General features: G+C 44.7%; 3 non-coding genes across 3 annotated transcripts; 1 reads left to right on the top strand and 2 right to left on the bottom strand.

Annotated features, from left to right (window-relative positions):
• Nucleotides 1–447: 447 nt before the first annotated feature.
• TRNAC-GCA lies at nucleotides 448–519 on the top strand. The gene has a single exon. It is a non-coding gene; the product is annotated as a tRNA-Cys (tRNA).
• Nucleotides 520–2,045: 1,526 nt separating this feature from the next.
• Nucleotides 2,046–2,117, bottom strand: TRNAC-GCA. Its single transcript has one exon. It is a non-coding gene; the product is annotated as a tRNA-Cys (tRNA).
• Nucleotides 2,118–4,350: 2,233 nt separating this feature from the next.
• TRNAC-GCA lies at nucleotides 4,351–4,422 on the bottom strand. The gene has a single exon. It is a non-coding gene; the product is annotated as a tRNA-Cys (tRNA).
• Nucleotides 4,423–14,347: the final 9,925 nt, after the last annotated feature.

The following is a 14,347-nucleotide window of genomic DNA, read 5'->3' as shown; positions in this document are numbered from 1 at the left end:
AGAGTATAACTTTTTTAGGTTACATTTTTTTACAAAAGCAATTTACCTTTTCACTTAAAAATTATCATGAACATTATTCTATATTGTTAAATAAACTTCCATATACGGGCTCTGAACTTTATTTTAGTGCAGGGGAAGGTAATGTCACCTAGTTACAATTATGTCCCCAATCTCACACACCTGACACCAAGTAGATGCCCAACAATCATTATTATAAAGAGGATTATTTGGCTGAATCTTAAGGGTCTCCCCAGCTGCAAAGGTCAGGAAGGCCACCAGAGTGTCTTCAGCCAGGTGCACATAGAAATGATGGGGAAAGAAGGGGACAGGAGGGAGCCCAGAGATCAGAGAAATAGAACTGGCCAGGACATCCAACCAGCAAGTCTGTCTTGCTCCTGGTGTGTTGACACATGTTAAGGGTGATAATTACACTATTCTCCCAGGCCAGGGGGTATAGCTCAGGGGTAGAGCATTTGACTGCAGATCAAGAGGTCCCTGGTTCAAATCCAGGTGCCCCCTAATTTGTCTCATTTTTAACCATTGAAGTGGTTCCCACAGCATCACAGAAGTGCAGACTCAATAACCCTCAGTTGATTTGCATGGACATAAAGTTTGTAAGGCAAAGACCCCTGCCTTCTCCAGCCCTCTGGGTTCCACTCAGCTCCAGCCCTTTTCAGGGTTGTTTAGAATCTCCCCAGACAGATGCATGTGCTCCCTAAAAGAGAGGGCTGGGTTAATTCTCCATCTCCTGCTGTATTCTCTACAGCACCCCGCTTGGCTATAACAGGAGTAGTTGAACCAGCAGGAGCATTATATGTCCCTCCAATAGGATAGTGCTTAGATTTCTGAGCTCAGCACACCAGAAATCTTGGCTCTGTGTCTCCAGGTTCTGGAGTTTCCACTTGGGGTTGCTGCAAACTCACACTCTGCCCCGCCCTGACCAGGGCAGGGGGAGAACAGTATTCTGGAGGCTCTGTGGGCTAAGGACAAGGAGTGAGATGGTGGAGGAAGTCACCTGGGGTTTCTCAGGGGACTGACCTGACACTGCAGGCCTCTTTTTTTCTCCCTCCTCTTAGCAGACAGATTTACAATAATAGGCTCCTGCAAGGGAAAGGAAGCTGGAATGACATTCCAAAATCGGTAAACAAAAATAAGAACAGGTAAGGGGCATCTGGATTGAAAGCTTTTGACCTGTCCTTAAAAGCTCATCTCATTATTGTCTAATGAAGACCTGGTGATCCTCTGCCAATGCCCAGTACCCCTGATGCCCAGCAGTCCAAAGCTGAGGACATCAGCATAAAGCCATGGATGTTTCCATGGAACACTTCTGGATTAACCTGAAGCCTGGTTCCCCGGCTGGGCTGCCCATCGCAGCTCCTGGTGTGTACAGTGGTGATAGCAGGGGAGTGTGCTTGAAAATAAAGGCTCACAGGCTCCACCGTGGACCCCCTGAATCAGAATACTTGGGAGTGAGGCCAAGGGACTATTTTTAACAAGCTCCTCAGATGATCCCAATGAAAATTCAGAATTGGGAACCACCAATTTAGCTTGGTACCCTATGTTATAGGCTTCAAAAGAGGTCATAATTAAGAGACATGCCCAAGCACACACCTAATTAATGATAGGGTTGGGACTGAGTCCCACATGGCTGGTCTTGGGCCCTCTCTACTAACCCAACCCAGGCAAGAAACACAGCCTGGCCCACTGCCTGTGTCTGCCCCCACATCCCCATGCTAAGTCTCAATAGGCCAGATGAGACAGGCCCTCCCAGGAAATGCCCTGAGTGCCTCCAGTCTAGTACTAAAAGGACACACACACACACACACACACACACACACACACACACACAAACTTTGCACCACGGACCTCTTGACCTTCAGGCAAATGCTCTTTCCCTAAGCCAGAAGCCCACTTCAAACAAGGCAGGGGAAGGCAGGGTCTTTGCCTTACAAACTTTATGTCCATGCAAATCAACTGAGGGTTATTGAGTCTGCACTTCTGTGATGCTGTGGGAACCACTTCAATGGTTAAAAATGAGACAAATTAGGGGGCACCTGGATTTGAACCAGGGACCTCTTGATCTGCAGTCAAATGCTCTACCCCTGAGCTATACCCCCTGGCCTGGGAGAATGGTGTAATTATCACCCTTAACATGTGTCAACATACCAGGAGCAAGACAGATTTGCTGGTTGGATGTCCTGGCCAGTTCTATTTCTCTGATCTCTGGGCTCCCTCCTGTCCCCTTTCTTTCCCTAATGGATGCCATTTAAGACTGTGACCCCCCCACCCCCTGGGGAGGGACCCTCCAGTCACCTGTAGCAGTTCCTGTTTATTCCTGCTCAGGCCCCATGTCCTGGCTGACTCACCTCATACAAGCTAACCCTCATCTGGCCATGAGCATCGCCCTGTCCCACTGACCTCTTATCTGAGTGCCCAGAGCCTCCTCTGCCCTGCCTGGTACATTCTCTTCCTCTGACCCTAGCTGGGTACACAAGCTCTGAACACTTCTTACTGGAACAACCCTCCCCTCCTCCCTTCCATCCTTCACCTCCTCCCCATTTATCCCAAAACCTCCCCACCATTTCCACCCCACACTCGCCCTTTAGACCACTGGCTGGATTTTTCTCTCTTTTCCATCTCCTACCTCTTCCTCTTCTTTGGACCTCCTTGGCTGAGCCCAGAGGAGGCTGAAGCTGCCCTCCTGGGGAGCAGCGCTCACTACCTTGAAGGCCTGGCCTCAGCAGGTCAGCACACCTGGAGGAACAGGGATTGGGCTCAAATTGGCCTGTTTGGGGGTCCAAAGCCCAGGCCCAAAGGGGCTTCTGACCTGGGATGAGAAACCTCTCCTACTGCTGGTGGAGCCCGGCCCAGGCACATTAGACCACATGTAAACTGTACCTTTCCCTGCACTAGGCACATCCGCAGGGAGACACAGCGTCAAAGGCCACGGAGATTCCAAAGTTGTAGCACAGGGGTTCTGATGGGTCAGAAAGCCCCCTAGATATTTTCAGTTATTACAATGAGTGGGCAGCTTCGGCATTTGGTGGGTGAGGGCCAGGGGTGCTGGACATTTGGTAAGAAGTTTTATCAGCCAGAACAAGAGAGGCTGCCTTAGCTGCCAAGGAGATTTAGTGGAGTTTTTGGAGTTTGGATGTTTGCCTTGATTTCTCCACATCCTCTCATAAGTCTCCTTTATGATTCTTGGAGCACTGTTCTTTCCTGATAAATGCCTCAACTTTCACTCACAAGACCAGGGAGGCTATGAATTTAACTGAATTTAGCAACTTCAGTATCAAATTTTGCCTCTGGTTTTCTGTTATGTCATGCAGGTGCCTTGGGTAAGATGCTCTTGGCACAGTCATAGAAAGCCCCATGACCCTTCTGTGCACTGCATGAAAACTGGGCCTTAAACCTAGTAATTCTCTATGCACTAGAATCAGCCGCCTCACCTGCGGCTTCTCCTCCTGTCTTAGGGTGGCAGTAACCAGGTATCTCGCCCCCCATGGGCGCCCCATTTAAGCTGACCACAGGCACCAGTTTACGTAGCACGTCTGCTGCTGAGCCCTCGTCTGCTAGATTCCCATCCAGGAAGGACTGGATGGATTTTTATTGACTTCAGTACAACTAGGTCTGGCAATTAATTCCAGAATGTCCCCACCCACACACCCCAATTTCTTTGAGGATCTCTTGCTTGCAAATCATTTCTGGTGCCAATTTCTGTATGAGTTACAGACACAGGTACAAAACCAGAACCTGACTTTGTCTAAATGTGAGGAGCTCACAGCACTGACGGGAAGGTGGGAACCAGGCTCAAAGAAGCCCAGGGGGCCGGAATCACAGCAAGCTCAAGGCAGAGAGCATGCTGGCCAGAGACCACTGCAACCCCCACTGGACACTGCATGCAGCCGCCAGCCCTACTGCTGGGTCAGAGCCCTGTGCCCCAGCTCTATGCCCCACACCCCAGGATGAAGTTTAATCAGTGCTCTGCCCTGTGGGTTGCCCAGTCCGCATTCAAGGTCTGAGCTGGGTCCTCACCATCAGCCATTGGGGTCAAGTATTTGGTACATTTGTCTAATGTAGAAGGTTGCAGAGCTGTGCTTTTCACCAAGACGCACATTATTTAGGGCTCTTAAAACAGAGAGAGAAGGTTCAGTGGTGGGCAGTCATATAATAACACAAACATCCACCTCAAGCCATAAGAGGGAGACTGGATCAGCCCAGGAGGGTTAGGTGGTAGAGCACACCTGGGCACCTGAGGGAACTTGCCGACCTCTTCTCTCCTCCCTCGTCACAGGAGGTTTCGGTGCTGGGGGTACAACAGCTGGTTCAAGGGACAAAAGCACAAGAGCCAGGGGGCACCTGGATTTGAACCAGGGACCTCTTGATCTGCAGTCAAATGCTCTACCCCTGAGCTATACCCCCTATAGTGTGGCTTTGGCTTGGCACTGTTAACCACTGTGGCCCCACCCACAGACTCCAGGGCACTATAATTTCCATTTGCTCCCAGTCTGTCCCTGGCACCTGGCAGATGCAGCTCACTGCAAACCGCCCCTTTTCTGGCCATGAGCTCACCCTCCCCTGTGCTTTGTGTGAACCCCAGAAGTCTCCTCTGCCCTGACCTGAGGTTTCCCTCCCTCAGTCCCCATCTGAGGTCACCACACCTTCCCTTCCAGAACCAATGGATGGACCTTTGAGTTTCTCTACCACCTCTTCCTCTGTGATCTCCTTCCCTGGTTCTGCAGCCACGTCTGTGGTCTTGGCAGAGTTTCTAGAGACTCTTTTGACAGAGGGCAGATACTTGTCTAGAAAGGCTGCAGTCGCCAGGCTGGGCCCAGATGCAGTCCCAGCACGCCCAGGGGGCCCCAGACTGGCAGGTCAGCACAGCTGGAAAGGCTCCAAGCCTGGCTGTGTGGGGGACGTACAGCCCAGGCCCTAAGGGCCCCTGAAGTGGGACTAAGGTCTCTCTCTCCTGGCCAGGCCCCTGGCCTGCAGCAGGCTAGACACACAGAAGAATGTGTCCCTTTTCTCCAAAAGGTACATCTGTGGTGGTTGGTGCCACTCAGGAACACATCTGAGCACCTAAAACACTCAATGGATACGAGAATCATAGCCACCCACAGGGCCACAAAAGATGGTGGCAAAGACCTGCTGGGGATGGGATTCAATCATTCTTGTTACACAGGCAAGTTCAGTGTGGGAAAGAGGGGAAAGAGAGGAGGGGGAGGAGAAGGAGAAGGAGAAGGAGAAGAGGAAGAAAAATATTACTTCTTTTTAAAAATCTCATGTCAGTGCCTCCTGACCAGTTGAGTACATTATAGATTCTCAACAAACACTTGTTGACTAAAAAATACATAGAAAATTTAGAAAACAAAAATAAGCATCAGGAGGAAAATAAAAAATTACCTGTAATCTCACCAGTATAACTACTACTACTAACAGTTTGGTTTCTATTCCTCTAAACTTAAAAATACACAGTCCTGGGTCAGGGGATTTAAGCGCTTGCTGCTACCGGGTTGAATCCACACCAAGCTCCTTGGTGCACTCCCACTGGCCCCGATTCTGCTCTGGGTTGCCTTTCTCCTTTAGCGATGTTCCCCATCCTGTTCTATAAGGACAAGAATTTTGGATTTAACAGCTTGTATATCTCTGAATTGGTCTTCCTTTTATATGAAAATTACTGTAATTCTTTAAAAGTTGGTGGGTACTTCCCTACAAGGCTGGCGGGATATACTGTAATTGATGTACCTTTCCTGGAAGGCTACCTGGCAATTGAAATACTTAAATATGTGCATTTGCTTTATCTCATATGAGTGTACAAAGACGTACACACATGGTTGGTCACTGCAGTGTTGTTAATAAAAATGAAAAAATAAACTTCACAGATACACATTCTGTCACATGATTCTACTACACATTGTCAGGTAATTCATAATACTGAAGGGAAGTCTGGAGAGAGAGGCTTAGAAATTGTGCAGGATCCAAGACCTCCACGGGGACAGAGCATTTGGATCAACACTGTGGCCCTGCCAGCTATCAAGGCCACTACTTCCACTACGTGGCATGTGGTGATCAAGAGCAACTTGCAGCCTCTTTCACCCTCTAGGAACCTTCCATCCTCAATTCAAAGTAGAGAACTCATTTTAACTACATCATCATTCACTAGTCTACAAAGACATGCAATTAAAATGATTTCCAAAGATGTTAGTGTTCCAGCAAAGAGTGGATTTCTAAATAATATATTAAAGGGGTTTTCTCCTAACCAATGTGTTGGTGAAGCTACACGTCACCCATAAGTACATTTCACCTTTCCAGTCTCTTAAAGTCTAGATTTAGTCTTTGAGGATTTTTTGGCATCTTATTTTCATCTATCTTTGAGCAATTTCGATTTCCAGTTTTAATCAACAAGTTGTACAAACAATAAAAATAATCCCCAGCTGCTCCAGGTAGGACATGAATCCAGAATTCAATAATAATAATTGAATTTAACAGTATGTTTTACCCTCCTCAGTCCAATGCTGTCAAGAAATCATTTCCACACATATTCCCCAGATTTTTGCTGTTATAAATCAGTATGGTCTGGTGATTATTTTGTGTTTAAGCCTCCGCCTTCAAGGTATGACTTTGTAATTGTCTCTCCAGGGCATGCTGGGATTTTTTCAAGTTATAGATCAAAAGAAAAAAGGGGCAGGGTGAGGTAGGAGGAAGACCAAAGCAGGAACAGGGGCAGCAGAAGAAGGAGAAGCTTCTTTAGCTGGCAGAGGAGGTACAGAAGATTTTTGCTTAGGTATATTTTGGGTTCTAGGAATCTTTCGTGAATCCCATTAGTATTCTTGGGGGGTCTCACTCCTCCCAGATCAGAGCCCTAGGGTTCTCAGGAAGCTGTAATTCAGCAATCTTGCAGATTCAAATACTGCCTTTGGTTCTCTGCTAAGCCATATGGTTGGTAGGGAGTAGAGATTTTAGTTCTTTTCATTGAGCTTTTCGTTGTTTCTCTAACGTATCCTGGTGCATTAGCATCAGTCAGCTCCACCGCCAGCTCTAGTTCAATGATGACAAGCAAATGGGTTTCTGAAAGCCTTACCCTCAGTGGGTACTTCATCCAGATGACCATCAGTGATAACTTATTTAGCTATTTTGCCAGTGTGGGCTATAGGTTCTGCCAGACCTCCAGACCCAAAGATTGATTGGATTGCCTCTAACTCCAGCCTCAGCCAGTCTGGGTAATCGATACCATTTTCATGTTGAACTGCTGCCTGAAATCCACTCTTAACACAAATTTATGTACCATTTAGGAAATTGTGCTGTGGCTGGGACCCGCGTTGCACTCTCCTTTCAGTTCTGCCCATGTGGGCTCCCTCCCCTCCTGAGAATAGTTTACAAATCTCCCCTCTGTGCCCCTGAGCAACACAATCAAATCCCAGGAGTACAGGATCTGGCCTGCGGGTATGTCCCTGGGTCCCTGAAGATCAACCTCTGACCATGCCAGGGTCAGAGCAGAACTAAGTGAAATGGAAAATAAAAAATACAAAGGATCAATGAAACAGAAACCTGGTTCTTTGAAGAGATAAACAAAATTGATAGGACTCTTGCTAGATTAACCAGGAATTGAAGAGAAAGGACCCAAACAAGCTCAATAGGAATTAAAAAAGGAGATAGTACAACTGATACCACAGAAATACAAAATATCGTCTCTGAATACTATGAAAATCTCTATGCACATAAACTTGAAAATGTAGAGGAAATGAATAAATTTCTGGAAACACATAACCTCCCAAGACTCAATCAGGAAGAAATAGAACTCCTGAATAGACCAATAATGAGTAAAAGAGATTGAAGCAGTAATAAAAAATCTCCCAACAAACAAAAAGCTCTGGACCAAATGGATTCATAGCTGAATTTTACCAGACCTACAAAGAAGAGCTGGTACCCATACTGCAGAAATTATTCCATAACATCAAGAAGGAGGGAATCCTCCCCACCTCATTCTATGAAGCCAGTATCTCCTTGATTCCAAAGCCAGGAAAGGACACAACAAAAAAAGACAACTACAGACCAATATCCCTTATGAATATAGATGCAAAAATCCTCAGTAAAATACTAGCAAATCGAATTCAAAATCACATCAAAAAAATAATGCACCATGACCAAGTGGACTTCATTCTAGGGATACAAGGATGGTTCAACACATGTAAATCAATAAATGTGATTCACCATATAAATAGAAGCAAAAATAAAGATCATATGATCATCTCAATAGATGCAGAAAAAGCATTTCACAAAATTCAGCACCCCTTCATGATAAAAACCCTTAACAAACTAGACATAGAAGGAACATATTTCAAAATAATAAAAGCCATATATGACAAACCCACAGCCAACATCATACTGAATGGGGAAAAGATGAAAGCATTCCCACTAACAACAGGAACAAGACAAGGGTGCCCACTGTCACCACTTCTATTCAACATAGTGCTGGAAGTCCTAGCCAGAGCAATCAGGCAAGAAAAAGTAATAAAGGGCATTCAAATCAGGAAAGAGGAGGTCAAACTATTGCTTTTGCCGATGATATGATCTTATGTCTAGAAAACTGCAAAGTCTACACCAAGAGACTCCTGGAATTGATAAATTCCAAGGTTACAAAATCAATGTACACAAATCAGTAGCATTCCTATACACCAATAATAGTCAAGCTGAGAGCCAAATCGAAGACTCAATACTTCACAATTGTTACAAAAAATATAAAATATCTAGGAATATACTTAACTAAGGAGGTAAAAGATCTCTACAAGGAGAACTACAAAACTCTGAAGAAAGAAATTACACGTGACACAAACAAATGGAAAAATATATCATGCTAATTGATTGGTAGAATCAACATTGTTAAAATGTCCACACTACCCAAAGTGATTTACAGATTCAATGCGATCCCCATCAAAGTACCAATGTCATATTTCACAGATTTAGAAAAAATAATTCTATGCTTCATTTGGAACCAGAAAAGAGCCCAAATAGCCGAAGCAATCTTAAACAAAAGAACAAATCTGGAGGCATCACATTACCAGACTTCAAACTATACTACAAGGCTATAGTAACCCAGACAGCATAGTATGGGTAGAAAAATAGAGATATAGGCCAATGGAACAGAACAGAAAACTCAGATATAAAACCATTCACATACAGCCAACTGATCTTTGACAAAGCAGACAACAATATGCACTGGGAAAAAGAAGCCCCATTCAATAAATGGTGCTGGGAAAATTGGATAGCCACATGCAGAAGATTGAAGCAGGATCCATATTTCTCACCACTCACAAAAATTAATTAAAGATGGATAAAAGATTTAAAAGGTAAGGCATGAAACCATAAGAATTCTTTTGGAAAAACTCTTTTAGATATCAGCCTAGGCAAAGAATTTATGAAGAAGACCCCAATGGCAATAACGGCAACAAAAATAAATAAATGGGACTTGATTAAATTAAAAAGCTTCTGCACAGCTAAGGAAATAATCAACAGAGCAGGAACTAAGTTCAACTTTGAGTGCCCTGCATTTATTTTATCTGGCAATCCTAATCTGGGATAATTAATAATCTTATTCTGATTCCCGTAACACTATGATATGGTTGCTTTTAAACTCTTCCCTGAAATGCTATTGTTGGACACTTATTAATCCTGTCAAGAATGTGAATTTCTAACAACTTTTCAAATAATTTGGATGCATAATCAGGTTTGAGAAACACTGCTTAGTCTCTTCTCCATAGACCTGGAAGACTGATCCCACTGCTAACTGGCCCTCTTCTGGACATAATCCCATCTTCCCCTTCCCCACAGACTCCTTCCCTGGGCTCCCGAAGCCTTCTCCATCACTCTCTTGCATCCTCCTCTCTTGCATCCTCCTCAAACTCCCAGCTGAAGTCGCCAGCTCATAAAGGCACAGCCTGTAGCTGATGCAGAAAATCCCTGCTTCCTTCTGCTTCTTCTCATACTGTGCCTACTCTACCCACCCCCAGGACTCTTTATCCCCCCTACAGCCTCTTGTGGGCACCGCTACATGGTCCGCAGGCTGTCTCTCACATCTCCTGCTGCCTGATCGTCTTCCTTGTTTCCATGGCCTCTCCTTGGCTTTGATAGGATCCTCTGGAGGCAAGGCTGACAGCAGGGAGGCATCAGACCAGGATGCGGCCCCCATCCCCCAGGCTTCAATCCCAGTAGGTCAACGTAAGTACAAGTGCAACAAGGTATAATAGGCTCTTAATTCCAGATGATTGGCACCAATTTAAATGATTTTCCACTTCATGACATGGACCAGAATATTCCATTTTCCCTAGCAATGAGGTGCAAATGCCTTCAAACCCAACCAAGTTGCCTAACCGATTCCTAATTCCCACCTTTGAGAGTCTAGATCCTAAAATCACTTAAGGAAACAAATACTATATCATTCAGGCTCAATTTCAGGAAACAGGAACCACTGTAGGAATTTTAAGAGAATAGTATTCATTGCAAGAAATTGGGGGCTGGCAAAATCTTTGGAAGGGCTGGAGGAAAAAAAGAAGCCAGAGGGAGTATTATCAGGCTTCACAGTCACCCCACTGCAACCACAGTTGGAGGTCAGGATACTATTTGCAGCCACCCCAGATCCATGAAACAGGTGCCAAGCAGTAGCCCAGCCTAGTCTGGCTGCTACAAAAACACATCTGCCAAGGCTCTAGCTCCCAATGAAGGGAGCATGACCCCCATCTCTCTTCCACAGTTCAAACCTTGCATAAGTGCTTCTTGTTAGCAGAACCTAAATTGTAGGCAGAACTCAAGAGGCCAGGCAATTTGGAAAACATACTTTCAGCACATGCAGTACTTGGGAGGATATAGAATAGGGTGGAAATGGACGCCAAGTGCCAACAGACAATATCTAGCGCAGGCGTGCCCTCCGAGCCTGCTCACGTCAGACCCGTACATGCCGTCCTACTTGATGATGGAGTGCTGCCAGGCATGCTAACTTATGCTAGGCAGACTGGAAAAGACCCAGCTCAGGACAGACAGCACAGGAATCACGCAAAGCAGCAGTCCCAGAACTGTTTGTTGCTCAAAGGATAACAGTCACTTGCCGAAGAGGGAATTCCCTGCATTCATCTACTCGAGTTTGCCAGAGGCGTCATACAGCATCTCAATCTCATAGAGCCTCTTGGGACCAGCTGCGCCAGGGGAGCCAGGAGGCAGGGCTGCTTGTGCTGCATCCACCACCAGCTGGAGGGGCTTCTCTCACTCCAGGCCCTGCACAAAGCCTTCTAGGTGGGAGCAGCACACCAAGGATAGTAAACGAGGTCTCCCAAACCCTTCCTGATGGTGGCAGTGGTTAAGTAGGGTGAGTTGCAGGATGTAGCCTTTTCTGGGATATTGTGGGATATTCTGATGTTCCCCAAAATACTGGACCCCCAGAAGTTGCACAGATGCATCAGACTATCAATAATCACAAAATATGTGGGTATTTCTCATCCCTTAAATGCATTTAGAATTGGCTTCCTGTGAATTCAGGTTTAAGTCCACCAATGGAGCAAACAGGTTTATCCCAGCTACTATAGCTATGATATTTTAAGTAGAACGTTAATTGGGTACACTCATAATAATAAATTCAGACATTTAAAATTATACTCTTCCTACTTTATAAAATATTCCAAGAATCCATAATCACACATGTTCTTGAGAAGCTGCCAGTTCACTGGCGGCTGTAGGTCAAGAGAAAATGAGGGGTGGGGAAACCCATCTCCTCTTGCAGTGAAAACGCTTCAATCCGAACTGGTCAGCTTACAGACAGGATGAAGGAGCTGGTTTGGGAGATCTGGTGGAGTTGATAATTCGGTATAATTTGAGTTTCCCAAATGCTCTCATAAATCCACACTACAATTTCTGAAGTTCCACTGTTTCTTAATCACTGGCCTATTTTCAGCCCTGAGACTGGGAAAGGCTCTATATTCCATGGATACTAAAGTTTGGCAACTTATAGGATCAGCCTTTGCTGATCCTTTTTAGCTGTTTTACTTATTCAGTGAGAGAGCACCAGAGATCCTCATAGTACAGTCTGTGTGGCATTTGAGCTTATTTTTTGCTTTCTTAACCTGGTAGGATCAGCCATCTGCCCTGAAACCACTTATAATCTTAGAGCTACAAATTTACTCAAATTTTTACACTGTTTGATATGGACTTCCAGATCTCCATCCCCTCAAACTATCTAGATTTTCATTATCTTCAAGTCCAATAAAGCCAGATCTTTTGCCTGTTACCCACTCTTGGTACCAGCCAGGGTCCTTTGATCGAAGAAGAGGCCATGTCAGGTTAGGGAAACACAGAGGGCAATCATTGGCAGGATGGCAAAGAGCTCGTGGCACTGCAGGGAACCCTGAGGAGCCAGGCTCATAAAATGGGTAGGACCCAAGGGAAGCCAGGCGGCCATGACCTCAGTCAACCCTGGTTAGGGTGTCACTGTGGTCACCACAGTGAATGCTGGCTGCAGCTACCGGCCCCATTACCATTGCCAGAGCTCTGCCACCTCCAGAATGAATTCCAAACTCACCCCACCTCTATGTGTGATTTACTCAACATTCATCGTCTTATTTGGGGACAGATAATTGCCCCAGCTTTAGGCATAACCAACTGTGCTGGTTAATTTTATGTGTCAGCTTGGCTAGGCTATGGTGCCCAGATGTTTGGCCAAACACCAATATAGATGTTGCTGTGAAGGTATTTTTTAGATGTTATTAATGTTGAACTCAGTAGACTTTGAGTAAAGCAGATTATCCTCCAAAATGTGGGTGGGCCTCATCCAATCAGTTGAAGGCCTTAAGAGAAAATGACTGCTGTCTCCTGAGGAAGGAATTCTGCCTCCAGACTCTTCAGATTCAAGCTGCAACATCAACTCTTCCCTGCATGTCCAGCCTGCTGGCCTGCCCTACAGAAATTGGACTTGCCAGCCCCCACAATTGTGTGAGCCAATTCCCTAAAATCACTCTCTCTGTATACACACACACACACACACACACACACACACACACACACACATTCTATTGGTTCCGTTTTCTCTGAAGAATCCTAACTAACACACCAACATTCAGGAGGAAGACATATCTGGCCTTGTTGTTTTTCTTACCCAGAGACAAGACCCTATCTTCCACCAAGACTTAGATAACTGTGAATTCCCAAGATGAAATTAAGAGGATTGAGATGCTGGGAAAAGAAGAAAGAAGAAATGTTCACCCCAGGACCTGTGAGCACTGAAGCCTTGAAGAAACTGGTTTTGTCTGGAGCTGCACATGTCTGGGAAGGCTTTCTAATGAACACCTGGCCTGCCTCCTCTCTCTCCCCACTCGACATAACAAATCAGTGTGGTGAAGAAAAGCTAGAAGAACATTGTGTTCAGAGAATGAAAAGGAAATAGGAAGGGGGCACCTGGATTGGAACCAGGGACCTCTATGATCTGCAGTCAAATGCTCTACCCCTGAGCTATATCCCCACACCCAACCTCATACTCCAACTAGCACTATTTCACTGTTGCAACACCGGGGTATTCCACAGTATGTGAACAACTCATTCATTCTCTTGTTGAGCCAATGAGAATCTGCAGAACTGCCTCCTTGGACTGCCACCCTCTGGCCACCAACCTCCTCTTTACTTCCCACAGGATTGCTCACCTCTTGTTGGATGATTCCTCTACAGGCTATAATTTCAGCTGTTATTTGTTCCTTCTGTGCGAGATCAGTTATCACCCACCCATCTGCTTTTTGTCCCGTGGGTTTATACCTTTTTTATTGCTTTATTTTTCATCAGGAATACATTCTTAGTTTTAAAAGTTGTATATTTAAGCAAAATTATTTACATAAACAAAATAAGATAAAGTAAAATAAAATAGATCTAACAGACCTGTAGTTTAGCAGGGAAATTTTTTTTTCCTTAGAAGTAAAAAATTCTAACCACATCTCAAATTTCCACAGCCTCAAATCTACTATATACACTGTTAAATGTGTAGGTTTTTTAAACATAAATATTTTCAGATTAAATCCATGATGATTATAATTACTAAGGATTGTTCAAAATGTGTATTTGCTCATTGTTTTAAATTACACAATTTCTTCCTTTATTATTTGTGTGTTATTTAAAAAAACGAGCTGTAGCTGAAAAGTATAGTCCAAAGTATTAAGCACTCGCAAACATATCCTTTTGGTTGTATAGGCCCTTGAACCATGCCATTTCGAATTTTTAAAAATTCATGATGCTTTGCTGAGATGAGAAATTGAATAATAAAGTTGTCTTTACTTACATATGACTATAAAATATTTTTTCAGTGCTGAAGAAAAATAACTTC

The sequence above is a fragment of the Propithecus coquereli genome, unplaced genomic scaffold (assembly GCF_000956105.1).
Source record: "Propithecus coquereli isolate 6110/MARCELLA unplaced genomic scaffold, Pcoq_1.0 Scaffold75, whole genome shotgun sequence".
Lineage (NCBI taxonomy): Eukaryota > Metazoa > Chordata > Mammalia > Primates > Indriidae > Propithecus > Propithecus coquereli.
This window is presented reverse-complemented; position numbering and strand designations above follow the sequence as displayed.